The sequence below is a fragment of the Abramis brama genome (genome assembly GCF_963993115.1).
Source record: "Abramis brama genome assembly, chromosome: 5".
Lineage (NCBI taxonomy): Eukaryota > Metazoa > Chordata > Actinopteri > Cypriniformes > Leuciscidae > Abramis > Abramis brama.
This window is the reverse complement of record NC_139967.1, coordinates 32,736,427-32,749,145: the sequence shown is the minus strand read 5'-3', so window position 1 is coordinate 32,749,145 and position 12,719 is coordinate 32,736,427. Positions and strand designations below refer to the sequence as shown.

At 44.5% G+C, this 12,719-nt stretch overlaps 1 long non-coding RNA gene across 1 annotated transcript; it reads right to left on the bottom strand.

The window, feature by feature from the left end:
- Positions 1-11,243: 11,243 nt before the first annotated feature.
- On the bottom strand, positions 11,244-12,642 carry LOC311083931. Its single transcript, XR_014606387.1, has 3 exons — positions 12,290-12,642; positions 11,827-11,982; positions 11,244-11,562 (listed from the first exon to the last, which is right to left on the bottom strand). It is a non-coding gene; the product is annotated as an uncharacterized lncRNA (long non-coding RNA).
- Positions 12,643-12,719: the final 77 nt, after the last annotated feature.

The following is a 12,719-nucleotide window of genomic DNA, read 5'->3' as shown; positions in this document are numbered from 1 at the left end:
AGTATCTAAAATGTTTGGCATGCTATAATTAAGTGTTTGACCTATTATTTACAGGAAATAAATCATCATTTGAGGTCACGAGGAACAATTTATCACTAGAGGCAGTGTTGGCATGCTTGCTTAGTTACTTGCTTAGTTTGCTTTTAATAAAGATGCTTATAAATATGCAGTTTTGGAGGCCTTGTTTCCAGAATACATTAGTGTATTGGGGCTTATTTTGGTTAGGCTAGTGACTTCACTATTTCACTTTTTGTTATATGCTGGGCACAAGGTCAACTGAAACTTCATTGATGAGCCAGACTGGCACTTTCCCCTGAAGATGACACTCCATTTGTGGTTTTTGGTGATTTAAACATCCACTAGCAAACCACAGTTCTCTTCTGGCCTCAACTAACCTTTAACAATAATACAATGTATAGCCCTCTGTCTGTTGGGAATACCAATATGGCTGCCCAAACACTTCTGGCGGCTTCACCATCTGCTAGCAGTAAACAATATTGGGTAACGCTTTAGATTACAGTCCGGAAAGTGCATAATTAAGACAAATTTACAGCGCAGCTTTTGGTAATTATAGTGTACCTATAAAGTACTTACATGTAAGTATAAGGGAACAATATATAACGTTGTGGGAATAAAGGGGTGACAACCTGGAGAATTAAGAAATTATTTATACTGTAAGTATTTTAGAACTATAGGGGTACTTATTCTACTATAATGATACAGCAATCTTACATTTGGGAGCAATTAAGCGAGCACATACACTGCATACATTTTTGTAATAATAGTGTACCAATACATATTGTATAGGCTTTTTAAAAATTACATATCTGTGCATTTATACAGTAATATATATATTTTTTTTTTTAAACAAAAGTGCACTGGAAACTAAAACTATTGCAATTTTTGCTTACATACTGGGGAAATATTGTTCCATGTTACAGGGTAAGTACGATGAAAATACATTACATACACACAATCTAATATCACTGACAAACCTTTATAGGAAGGAAGGAAAAGGAAGAGGTTATGGTGACAGAATGACAGAGAAAGCAGAGATGAGGTAAGGAATTAAAGGTAAGTAGGCTTATGAGTAACACTTTATTTTGATGGTCCCTTTTGAACTTTCTGTTGACTAAGTAACGTTGTACCTATGTGTCAACTAACTCTCATTAGAGTATTAGTAGACTCTGCTTAATATCTGCTAAATCTTTATTTTGTTGGTCCCCCAACAGACATTACTAACCATAAGCAACTTTGCAAATACATGCGAATTTTTCTAACCCTATCTACTAATACTCTACTAACACTCTAATGAGAGTTAGTAGACATGTAGGTCTAACGTTACTTATAGTCAACAGAATGTGTTAAAGGGACTATCAAACTAAAGTGAAACCGGCCTATGTAGTTTCTTCATTCACTGTGACCTATACCTGCACTGCATGGCCAATTTCAAAATACTGTATTTGTATTTAATTACATTTTTCCACAATTTTTTTATGTTTATTATTTTAAATACATTTCCATTTATTTATGCCCATAAGGATGAGACGGACAGACTATAATATTATCGTAGATGCCAATCTTCTTACGATGTAACAAGTAGGCTACATCAATGGTTCTAGAAAGTGTTCCCGTTTCTGATTGACCTAATTTATGCAGCCTAACAATCATTTAACTGATTTGAATAATATAAATTGATAGTGTTATGTGTATGCCAGGTTAAAGAGATGTGGGGCCTGTACCATGAAGGTAGCTGAACAAACTCGGGGTTACAGGATTAGTTTTGAGTTGACAAAACCAAACCGATGCAATCAGGCTTTATTGGTACCATGATGCTGCTCATCAACTTTCTTTGTCAACTCAGGCTTTGATCCTTAAGCTATGATTACTCCACGCGCGCGTGCACATAAAAGAGTGACGTCGACACTGAACAGCCAATCGCGGGTAGAGCGAGAGCAATATATTTTTCCGCGGAGGAGCAAGAGATAATCATTCATAATTACGATTAATTTAAATATGTATTTCAAGCATATTTACAATCTGACCCTGGTGCTGGCTCCTCTACGCAAGTAACACTGGGTGCGTGTGCAATACATTACTACTTTTTTTTAAGTTTTAAATATGGCTGACTGTATGTTCTGCAGGGAAATACAGTGTCCCTGTTGAAGCTAGCACACATTCTCACACACACACACACACAGAGGTCAGTATGCAGCAGACAGAACACCAAACATAACCTGCTTTACAACAGTTATGCTTTACATTGGCCTACTTTTATTTATTAGGGTGAAGCAAATGATGAAGACACTCTGTCTGTGTGTTCAGTTGCTGATGTGAATGCACTGGGCTTTTTATTATGGCAAACATTTGAATGTGTGGCATAAAAAAGGGACTGGCCCTTACACATCTCTTTTATTGTAGGATTTTTCACAACCTGACCCAGAAACTGAGGCCTCTACCTCAATGGGCTTCAGAAGAAATGTGTAAGGATTTAAAACCCTTGACATAAATTACAGTCAGTCCTGTGTTTGTAGGAAGTCAAGGAACTTTTTGTGATTTTGATGAGCCTCCAGAAAACTTGTAATGATCATGTTTGTGGTGGAATTATGTTTCAGGTGGAAACAGACTCAGTCAGGGCCCTGTACAAAAGGAGTCTTGAACTAGACTGCACACTAAAGGAGACTTGAACTAGACTGTTCACTAAGGAGACTTGAACTAGACTGCACACTAAAGGAGTCTTGAACTAGACTGCACATTAAAGGAGACTTGAACTAGACTGTTCACTAAAGGAGCTGACTGTGAGCTGAGGAGGCTCCAAACAAAATCAAACAGCTGGATAAAACTGATCTCAGTATGTATATAGTTATATAGTATATATATATATATATATATATATATATATATATATATATATATATAGTATAACTTATTTAACCAAGTAACACTTTAGTATGAATATTTATTAATGCAACTTTCTCTTGCTCTCTTTCTCCCTCCCATCCCACAAAACCAATAAAACAGTTTGAGACATATCTGCAGTTTCAATGTGCTTTTATTAAGTGTAATATTGTATGGTCATTGCATCTACATCTGCACCAGCTGGGTGGTCAAGTGTGATCGGGTCAGTTTCATCGGGGAGAAGCTGGTTTTGTGTTGTTTCTCGCTCCTTTCTACTGGTGGCTATATTGTGCAGAATGGCACATACAGCCACTATCTGTGATGCCCGCTCTGGTGACTCTGAAGCGCTGAACACAGTTGAAATGTGCCTTTAGGAAGCCAAAGGTCATCTCTATCTTCACTCTGGTTTTACTGAGGGCCACACTGAAGCAGTGCTGTGGCCCTATCTGAGGGTCATGATAGGGGGTTATTGTGTAGGTTTTTCTATCTCAGTTTAAATGAACTATTCAAATTTAAATTGCTTTCCTCAAAACGCGGACACAACACAGACTCATGGAAAATTTGTAAGACAAGCACTGGAGCCAGGCCATTTGGCATCCAAACTTGATCATATGTTCATGACCACAAGTCGTCAGCAGATGAAATGTTTAGTAGATCATTGTTATATCTGTTAAAGTTACTATTAATTTAAAGATTCATCTCACAGAAAATAATCATCTCACATATTCACATCATCTCTACCTGAATATTAAGGCTGTGATAGGACTTCCTATTAACATAATCTGCCTCATGTTCCCTAGAGCAGTGGAGATTGGAGCAATAGACTGCATACATGTTGCAATGACTTGGGAATCCTATCATAAGATTATCAGAAGAATAATAAAAAAGATTCAAAATAATTCTTCACATGTATTATATTGTATAGTACATTTGTGAAATTTGCTTTTTGAGAAAAAAAAAAGTGTTCATGTGATGTCACCCTATCAATATATCTTACCGGCAATTTTATAAAAGCCCTCTTTTATGGACATGGTCGATAAATGTCCGGAGAACATTATTAATTCAACTTTTCATGTACTCCAGCGAGGACCACCTTGCGAATGGTTCGACAAACATATGTTTTCCCCTAGCTTCTGTGCGTCACCCACCGTGCAAGAATGTACCACTTGCAACAAAAAAAAATCAAAAAAAAAAATGCAACGCAATACAATTTGCGGTACAGTAAGTGCATGAATTCGACGTGTTCAATTCTTTATGTGCGGCTCAGAAGTTCGCAAAGATAAGACATTCCTTCCGCGGAAAATCTGTATCTTTCATACAAATAACTATCAGTTAAGGCAAGGGGATTTTGTCTGGCTAAAAACTCTTTCTCTACGAAGTGCTCGTCAAACAATTTGCGCTGAGATGTCCACCGGATTTGGAAGAAAAGGTGAAGTCATTGAAACAGACACTGGGAATAAGTTACGTCACCTATATGTTTCTTTGCTCTCAGCTGATTGGTCAAACTTAAGTCTGAGATCTTGAATCCAGAACATAACCTGCCCCGGAGCAGGTTAGCCATGCAGCGTAAGATACCATGGCAACGAACACCGATTAAAGCCGAGCTACTTTCATAGTACCTAAAACGTACTCGGTTACTAACGTAACCTCGGTTCTCTCTAGAAGAGGGAACGAGTACTGCGTTTGTAAAAACGCAATGGGGAAAACTCTTTTCCACGAAATACTGAAGCCAAAAAATTATCCTATAATTTTGCATTGTTGTAAGGCGCGTTGCAGCAGCACACAGCCAAAGGCGAGACGGCTCGCTCGCTCATTGGCTGCTCTGCAGCAACTGCATTAGCCTATCGAGCGAGGTCTGAGGTGACGTCAGACCAATGAGGGCGCTTCGCTCCGTGCCACTTCCCGCCGAAACGGGTGTGGCCTAGCCTTATAAAAGGAGCTCGAAAAGGCTGATTCACTGATTTTTCAACGCCGAAGCGAACCAGAGTGAATCACATGCACGGCAGGGAACGCAGTACTCGTTCCCTCTTCTAGAGAGAACCGAGGTTACGTTAGTAACCGAGTACGTTCTCTTACGAGAGGTCTCTCGTACTGCGTTTGTAAAAACGCAATGGGGACCCATTGTAAGACGCCGTGCATGCAGGGATCAACACTACTAAAACTGGAAGCGAAGTCCAGGATACAGAGTGCACAATCACCATAGGGACTCACAGAGAGCCCGGGAGAGAGGAAGGGGAATCCCTCTATCCATATATAGCAGCGTCACAGACGCAATATATGACATCACATAGACAAGGCGGAGAGCCTGAACTAATGCGGAAATGTGGGTCTTACGCAATACTGCCCATTCAGTATAACAGTCGGCAGCATGCAGCGCTTTCGATCTCAGCGTCTGGATCAGAGAGAACTGATTCGCTCAAACCAACAATAGCTTAGCCTGCAAGGCGGGAACCTCAAGGTTATAAAACCTTATAAATGTAGACGGCGAGGCCCAACCTGCCGCCATACATATGTCCTGTAAGGAAATCCCACTAGACCAAGCCCACGAAGAGGCGACGCCTCTCGTGGAGTGCGCTCTAACACCCAATGGGCACTGTTAGCCCTTGGCGGTGTATGCCAGCGCTATGGCATCAACTATCCATCTGGATAGAGTCTGTTTCGAAACAGCCGCTCCCTTGGAACGTCCACTGAACGAGACAAATAGCTGCTCAGTCTGTCTGAAAACAGACGAGCGAGACACATAAGCTCTTAGCGCTCTAACTTGGGCAAAGAGAGCTTGCGTCCCCTTCCTCGCCCGACACCGGCAGGGCAGACAGGGAAATGACCTGAGCCCGAAACGGCGTGTTGAGGGATTTTGGGACGTAACCGTGCCTAGGTTTGAGTATGACTCTGGAGTCACTTGGCCCGAACTCTAAGCACGCCGCGCTCACTGAGAGCGCGTGCAGGTCACCCACGCGCTTCACTGAAGCGAGAGCCAGCAAAAACACTGTCTTGAAAGACAGATGCTTGAGACTAATCGTTTGGATAGGCTCGAAAGGATCACCTTTCATGGCTTCCAAAACAGTAGAGAGGTCCCACATAGGGACCGAGGGAGGTCTGGGAGGATTAAGCCTCCTAGCTCCCCTGAGGAAGCGGATGACTAAATCGTTTCTTCCCAACGACTGACCGAGCGTTGTCTTAGAGAACGCCACGATAGCCGCCACATAGACTTTGAGCGTGGAAGGGGCTCTGCCCTTATCCAACAGCTCCTGTAGGAAGGAGAGAACCTCCGTTACCCCACAGTCGAAGGGTGAAAAACCCTGAGCTGTGCACCAGCTGGAGAACACCGACCACTTCGAGGCATAGAGCCGTCTGGTAGACGGAGCCCTAGCCTGAGTGATAGTATTTAGCACTCCCACTGAGAGGTCAGCGGGTACCCGTTGAGCGCCCACACGTGGAGGGACCACAACTCCGGGTGAGGATGCCAAATCGACCGTCGACACCACTTTCACTCTCGAGGAAATCCCCAGGCTTACACCTGATTGGTACCAGTCGCTCGCTTTCCAAGGTTCCAGAGCTGCGATGCAGCTCTGATTGACCCTGAGACGAAGCTGACCGGACGTCCACGCTCTGCGCGGTACTCGCGCTTTCAACCAGAACTGCAGAGGGCGCATACGGAGTAGACCCAGCTGAAGAACTGATGATGCTGAGGTCATAAGGCCGAACATCCTTTGAAAACCCTTGAGCGGGACGATCACGCCGCAGCGAAAAGAGCTCGCTGCGCGCTGAATGCTCAGCACGCGCTGTGAAGACAGCCGCGCTATCATAGACCGCGAGTCCAGAACTGTGCCCAGAAACGATATCGTTTGACTGGGGTTCAGACAGCTCTTCGCCCAATTGACTCTAAGACCAAGATTCTCGAGGTGATCGAGTAAAATGGTCCTGTGCTCCACGAGCTCTGATCGCGATTGAGCTAGAATCAGCCAGTCGTCCAAATAATTCAGCACTCGCATGCCTCGAAGCCTGAGGGGCGCAAGCGCTGCGTCCATGCACCTCGTAAATGTACGGGGTGCTAGGGACAAGCCGAACGGCAGGACTGTGTACTGGTATGCCTGTCCCTCGAAGGTGAATCTCAAGAAACGCCTGTGACGTGACGCTATCTGTATTTGAAAATACGCGTCCTTCAGATCTATTGACATAAACCAGTCCCCTCGGCGAATATGCGCGAAGATTTTTCTGGTTGTGAGCATTTTGAAACTGCGTTTCGTCAATGCTTTGTTCAGCTGTCTTAGATCCAGTATGGGTCTGAAACCCCCGTCTTTTTTGGGAACCAGGAAGTATCTGCTGTACAGCCCCCCTTCGCTCTGAGCCTGAGATAAAGGCTCTATAGCCCCTTTGCTCATCAGTTCTGATATCTCGGTATGAAGTAGGTGTGCTACTTCTGAATTTACTTTCGTCTCGACGCGCGCTGTAAAGCGGCGGGGACGTCGATAGAACTGTAGCGAGTAGCCTCTCTTTATAATGTCTAGCACCCAATCCGAAACCCCTGGAAGCGCTGCCCATGCATCTGCGTGGTTGGCTAAGGGTTGGATGCGAAGCGCGCTCTGGTCGCTGGGCGACCGAAGCGCTTCGGTGTGCAGTAACATAGGCGTGATGCCCGTGACATTCGAGGCGGGGAGTGCGCTGATTACAGCGGGCGGGACACTCGCCCTCGACCCCGCTACGGTGCTTAACCGATTGAGGGAGGGCTGAGCGAGTTCCGTAGGACTCATGATGTCTGTGGGTAAATGTGGGTGCAGCGGGGCGGGCACATTTACTGCATTGAGCGCGCTGTCTGTCTGAACAGAGCGAGCGCATACAGGTTTCGTTTTTACAGAAACCTTGCGACATGCATAACATAGTGTTTGTGGGCACTGGGCAGTGGGCACGTTTGCTATGTTGGGTGCGCGTTCGACCTGGGTCGAGCTTATGAGCGCCATCGTATGTAGTGCAGACGCAGCCTGCCCAGCGGCGGAGAAAATTCGCGCGAGCAGTGTTGACGTCGTGCGGCAGGCTTTGGATGGCAATACCGGTTTCGTCCGCCGTCCAGCAGAGGGCGGGCAAAGATGGGTTGCTATCGCCTGTTCCACCGGCGGAAGTGAGTGGTAGCCTCTGTTTTTAGCATCGTCCAGAGTGGAGAATGCTGGTGACACAGACGAACGGGTTCGTGCTGAGAGGGGAGCGCCCCAAGCTTTCGCAACTTCTTCATGAAGCTCAGGAAGAAATGGAGCGGGCTTGGACTCAGGCGAAGAGCGCTCACCAGGAAGGAAGCAACCATCCAGCTGGGTATGAGAAGGGAGTTCCGGAGCAGACCACTCGAGGCCGAGGCTCGCCGCGGCCAACGTGAGTACGCGCATCAGTTCCCTCTCGATGTTAGCTCTCTTGCCAGGTTTACGAGCAGGAGGCACGAGATCCTCAGAGCTCGCCCAATCCTCGCTGCCCGAGGCTAGCAGAGAACACGTGTCATCCTCCCCCAATGCGGCTTTAGAATCATCTTCCTCGAATGAAGCGGCGGCAGACCGCGGCCGCTGTGCATCGGGAAGTGATTCGGGCGAAGCCGGAGAAGCAGGCGGGCGAACCGGCGAGCTTGGTCGGGCTGGAGAAGGCTCAGGGGCCCGCTGAGAGCGGCGCTTTTTACGGCGCGGCAGTGTAGCGGGAGGTGCAGGCTCGGAGAAAAATGCCAGGCGAGTCCTAAGAGTCACCATAGGCAATAGCTCGCAGTGAGGGCAGCCGCCGTCGGCGAGCGCGAGCGCTGCATGATCTTCACCCAGGCAGGAGACGCAGATGACATGGCGGTCTCCCTCGCTGAGTGGGGCTCGGCACCAGCCGCAGGAAGGCATCTTTAGAAAGACGCTAGCTCTTTTAGTACTGCGTGTCGCAGGGCGAACACACACACACACACAAAGAACAGTAAGAAGGCTTAAAGGATATATGTGCCGGATAGCGCAGCTGGAACGGCAGTCGAAGGCGGCGTGGGCCAGCAGCTTCTGAGTGGCTCGTTCCGCTGAAGTGCTTTCTCAGACGGCGCGGCTTCTTCCGTGATCCAGCGATGCGAGAGCTTCGCTGAAGAGTTGAAAAATCAGTGAATCAGCCTTTTCGAGCTCCTTTTATAAGGCTAGGCCACACCCGTTTCGGCGGGAAGTGGCACGCGAAGCGCCCTCATTGGTCTGACGTCACCTCAGACCTCGCTCGATAGGCTAATGCAGTTGCTGCAGAGCAGCCAATGAGCGAGCGAGCCGTCTCGCCTTTGGCTGTGTGCTGCTGCAACGCGCCTTACAACAATGCAAAATTATAGGATAATTTTTTGGCTTCAGTATTTCGTGGAAAAGAGTTTTCCCCATTGCATTTTTACAAACGCAGTACGAGAGACCTCTCGTAAGAGAACCCAGGGTTGGCGGAAACTAAGCTGAAACATAGCTGGCTAGCCACCTAATCCGGCTTCATGGTACAGGCCCGTGTTTTTAGTCTAGATTTAATCGAACAGAGTGTGTCTGCTTCCCAAACAAGGCTGGGAAGACTATTCCAGAGTTTGGCTGCCACCACCTGCAGTTGATTTTGATATTCTAGGTTTTATCCACTGGCCAGGATGTTGAGATCACAATAGATGTGGACGACCATAAGTTAAGAGCTCACTCAAGCACTGAGGTGCTAATCCATTTAGTGCTTTATAAGTAATTAGCAAGATTTTAAAATGTGTGCGATGTTAGGGCTACAAGACTTTAAAATGGATGCGAGGGAGCCAATGCAGTGTTGACAGAACCGGGCTATGGTCATACTTCCTGGGGCCTGTACCATGAAGCCGGATTAGGTGGCTAGCCAGCTATGTTTCAGCTTAGTTTCCGCCAACCCTGGGTTTTAGGTACTATGAAAGTAGCTCGGCTTTAATCGGTGTTCGTTGCCATGGTATCTTACGCTGCACAGCTAACCTGCTCCGGGGCAGGTTATGTTCTGGATTCAAGATCTCAGACCGAAGTTTGACCAATCAGCTGAGAGCAAAGAAACATAGGTGACGTAACTTATTCCCAGTGTCTGTTACAATGACTTCACCTTTTCTTCCAAATCCGGTGGACATCTCAGCGCAAATTGTTTTACGAGCACTTCGTAGAGAAAGAGTTTTTAGCCAGACAAAATCCCCTTAGTTATGAAAGATACAGATTTTCCGCGGAAGGAATGTCTTATCTTTGCGAACTTCTTGAGCCGCACATAAAGAATTTAACACGTCGAATTCATGCACTTACTGTACCGCAAATATTGCGTTGCATTTTTTTTTTTTTTTTTTGCAAGTGGTACATTCTTGCACGGTGGCTGACGCACAGAAGCTAGGGGAAAACATATGTTTGTCGAACCATTCGCAAGGTGGTCCTCGCTCTGCAGGAGTACATGAAAAGTTTAACTAATAATGTTCCCCGGATATTTATCGACCATGTCCATAAAAGAGGGCTTTTATAAAATTGCCGGTAAGATATATTGATAGGGTGACATCACATCACACAAATTTCACAAATGTACTATACAATATAATACATGTTAAGAATTATTTTGAATCTTTTTTTATTATTCTTCTGATAATCTTATGATAGGATTCCCAAGTCATTGCAACATGTATGCAGTCTATTGCTCCAGTCTCCACTGCTCTAGGGGAACATGAGGCAGATTATGTTAATAGGAAGTCCTATCACAGCCTTAATGTTCAGGTAGAGATGATGTGAATATGTGAGATGATTATTTTCTGTGAGATGAATCTTTAAATTAATAGTAACTTTAACAGATATAACAATGATCTACTAAACATTTCATCTGCAGACGACTTGTGGTGGTCATGAACATATGATCAAGTTTGGATGCCAAATGGCCTGGCTCTCAGTAAAACCAGAGTGAAGATAGAGATGACCTTTGGCATCCTAAAGGCACATTTCAACTGTGTTCGGCGCTTCAGTGTCACCAGAGCGGGCATCACAGATAGTGGCTGTATGTGCCATTCTGCACAATATAGCCACCAGTAGAAAGGAGCGAGAAACAACACAAAACCAGCTTCTCCCCGATGAAACTGACCCGATCACACTTGACCACCCAGCTGGTGCAGATGTAGATGCAATCACCATACAATATTACACTTAATAAAAGCACACTGAAACTGCAGATATGTCTCAAACTGTTTTATTGGTTTTGTGGGATGGGAGGGAGAAAGAGAGCAAGAGAAAGTTGCATTAATAAATATTCATACTAAAGTGTTACTTGGTTAAATAAGTTATACTAATATATATATATATATATATATATATATATATATATATATATACTGAGATCAGTTTTATCCAGCAGTTTGATTTTGTTTGGAGCCTCCTCAGCTCACAGTCAGCTCCTTTAGTGTGCAGTCTAGTTCAAGTCTCCTTTAGTGTGCAGTCTAGTTCAAGACTCCTTTTGTACAGGGCCCTGACTGAGTCTGTTTCCACCTGAAACATAATTCCACCACAAACATGATCATTACAAGTTTTCTGGAGGCTCATCAAATCACAAAAAGTTCCTTGACTTCCTACAAACACAGGACTGACTGTAATTTATGTCAAGGGTTTTAAATCCTTACACATTTCTTCTGAAGCCCATTGAGGTAGAGGCCTCAGTTTCTGGGTCAGGTTGTGAAAAATCCTACAAAAGAGATGTGTAAGGGCCAGTCTCTTTTTTATGCCACACATTCAAATGTTTGCCATAATAAAAAGCCCAGTGCATTCACATCAGCAACTGTCTGAGAACACACAGACAGAGTGTCTTCATCATTTGCTTCACCCTAATAGTGTGTGTGTGTGTGTGTGAATGTGTGCTAGCTTCAACAGGGACACTGTATTTCCCTGCAGAACATACAGTCAGCCATATTTAAAACTTAAAAAAAGTAGTAATGTATTGCACACGTACCCAGTGTTACTTGCTTAGAGGAGCCAGCACCAGGGTCAGATTGTACAGCACCTGTAATCCCATCCATAATCGGCCGTCCCTTATTGCCTACTCAGAGCCAACTCCTCCGCCACAGTGTATTCTGGTTTTCTGAATTTAACTCTTTATTTCTGTTTGCTGCAAACAAGTGTGATAAAATGTTCACAAAAGTAATAAAAGGTTGTGGTAAATACTCTTTGAATTAACTCCTTGAAATAACCTTTGAATTATATTTTTATATTTTGTCTTTATCTGCTGCCAAGAACATTTGGAGTTGGGGTTGCATCTAAAAATCTAAAAATCAATGAATATTAATCTTTCTTAGTACATACATGCACATTTTTTATATATTATAAAAATAAGCTATAGGCTATATTACACATATAGGCATACATATATACATACATAATTTTACATAAATATAGAACGTATTTGTTTAACTTACACATTAACAATCAGCAATCTTTCTCCAACAGTCTTCTCTTGCTTTGGCAGCAGAGAACGTATTGTTTCGAGCTTGAAATACATATTTAAATTCATCGCAATTATGAATGATTATCTCTTGCTCCTCTGCAGAAAAATATATCGCTCTCGCTCTACCCGCGATTGGTTGTTCAGTGTCGACGTCACTGTTTTATGTGCACGCGCGCGTGGAGTAATCATAGCTTGAGGATCAAAGCCTGAGTTGACAAAGAAAGTTGATGAGCTGCATCATGGTACCAATAAAGCCTGATTGCATCGGTTTGGTTTTGTCAACTCAAAACTAATCCTGTAACCCCGAGTTTGTTCAGCTACCTTCATGGTACAGGCCCCTGGTTCTAGTAAGAACTATAGACCCTTTTACTGTTTGTACACAATGATGACGTATGCGCGCG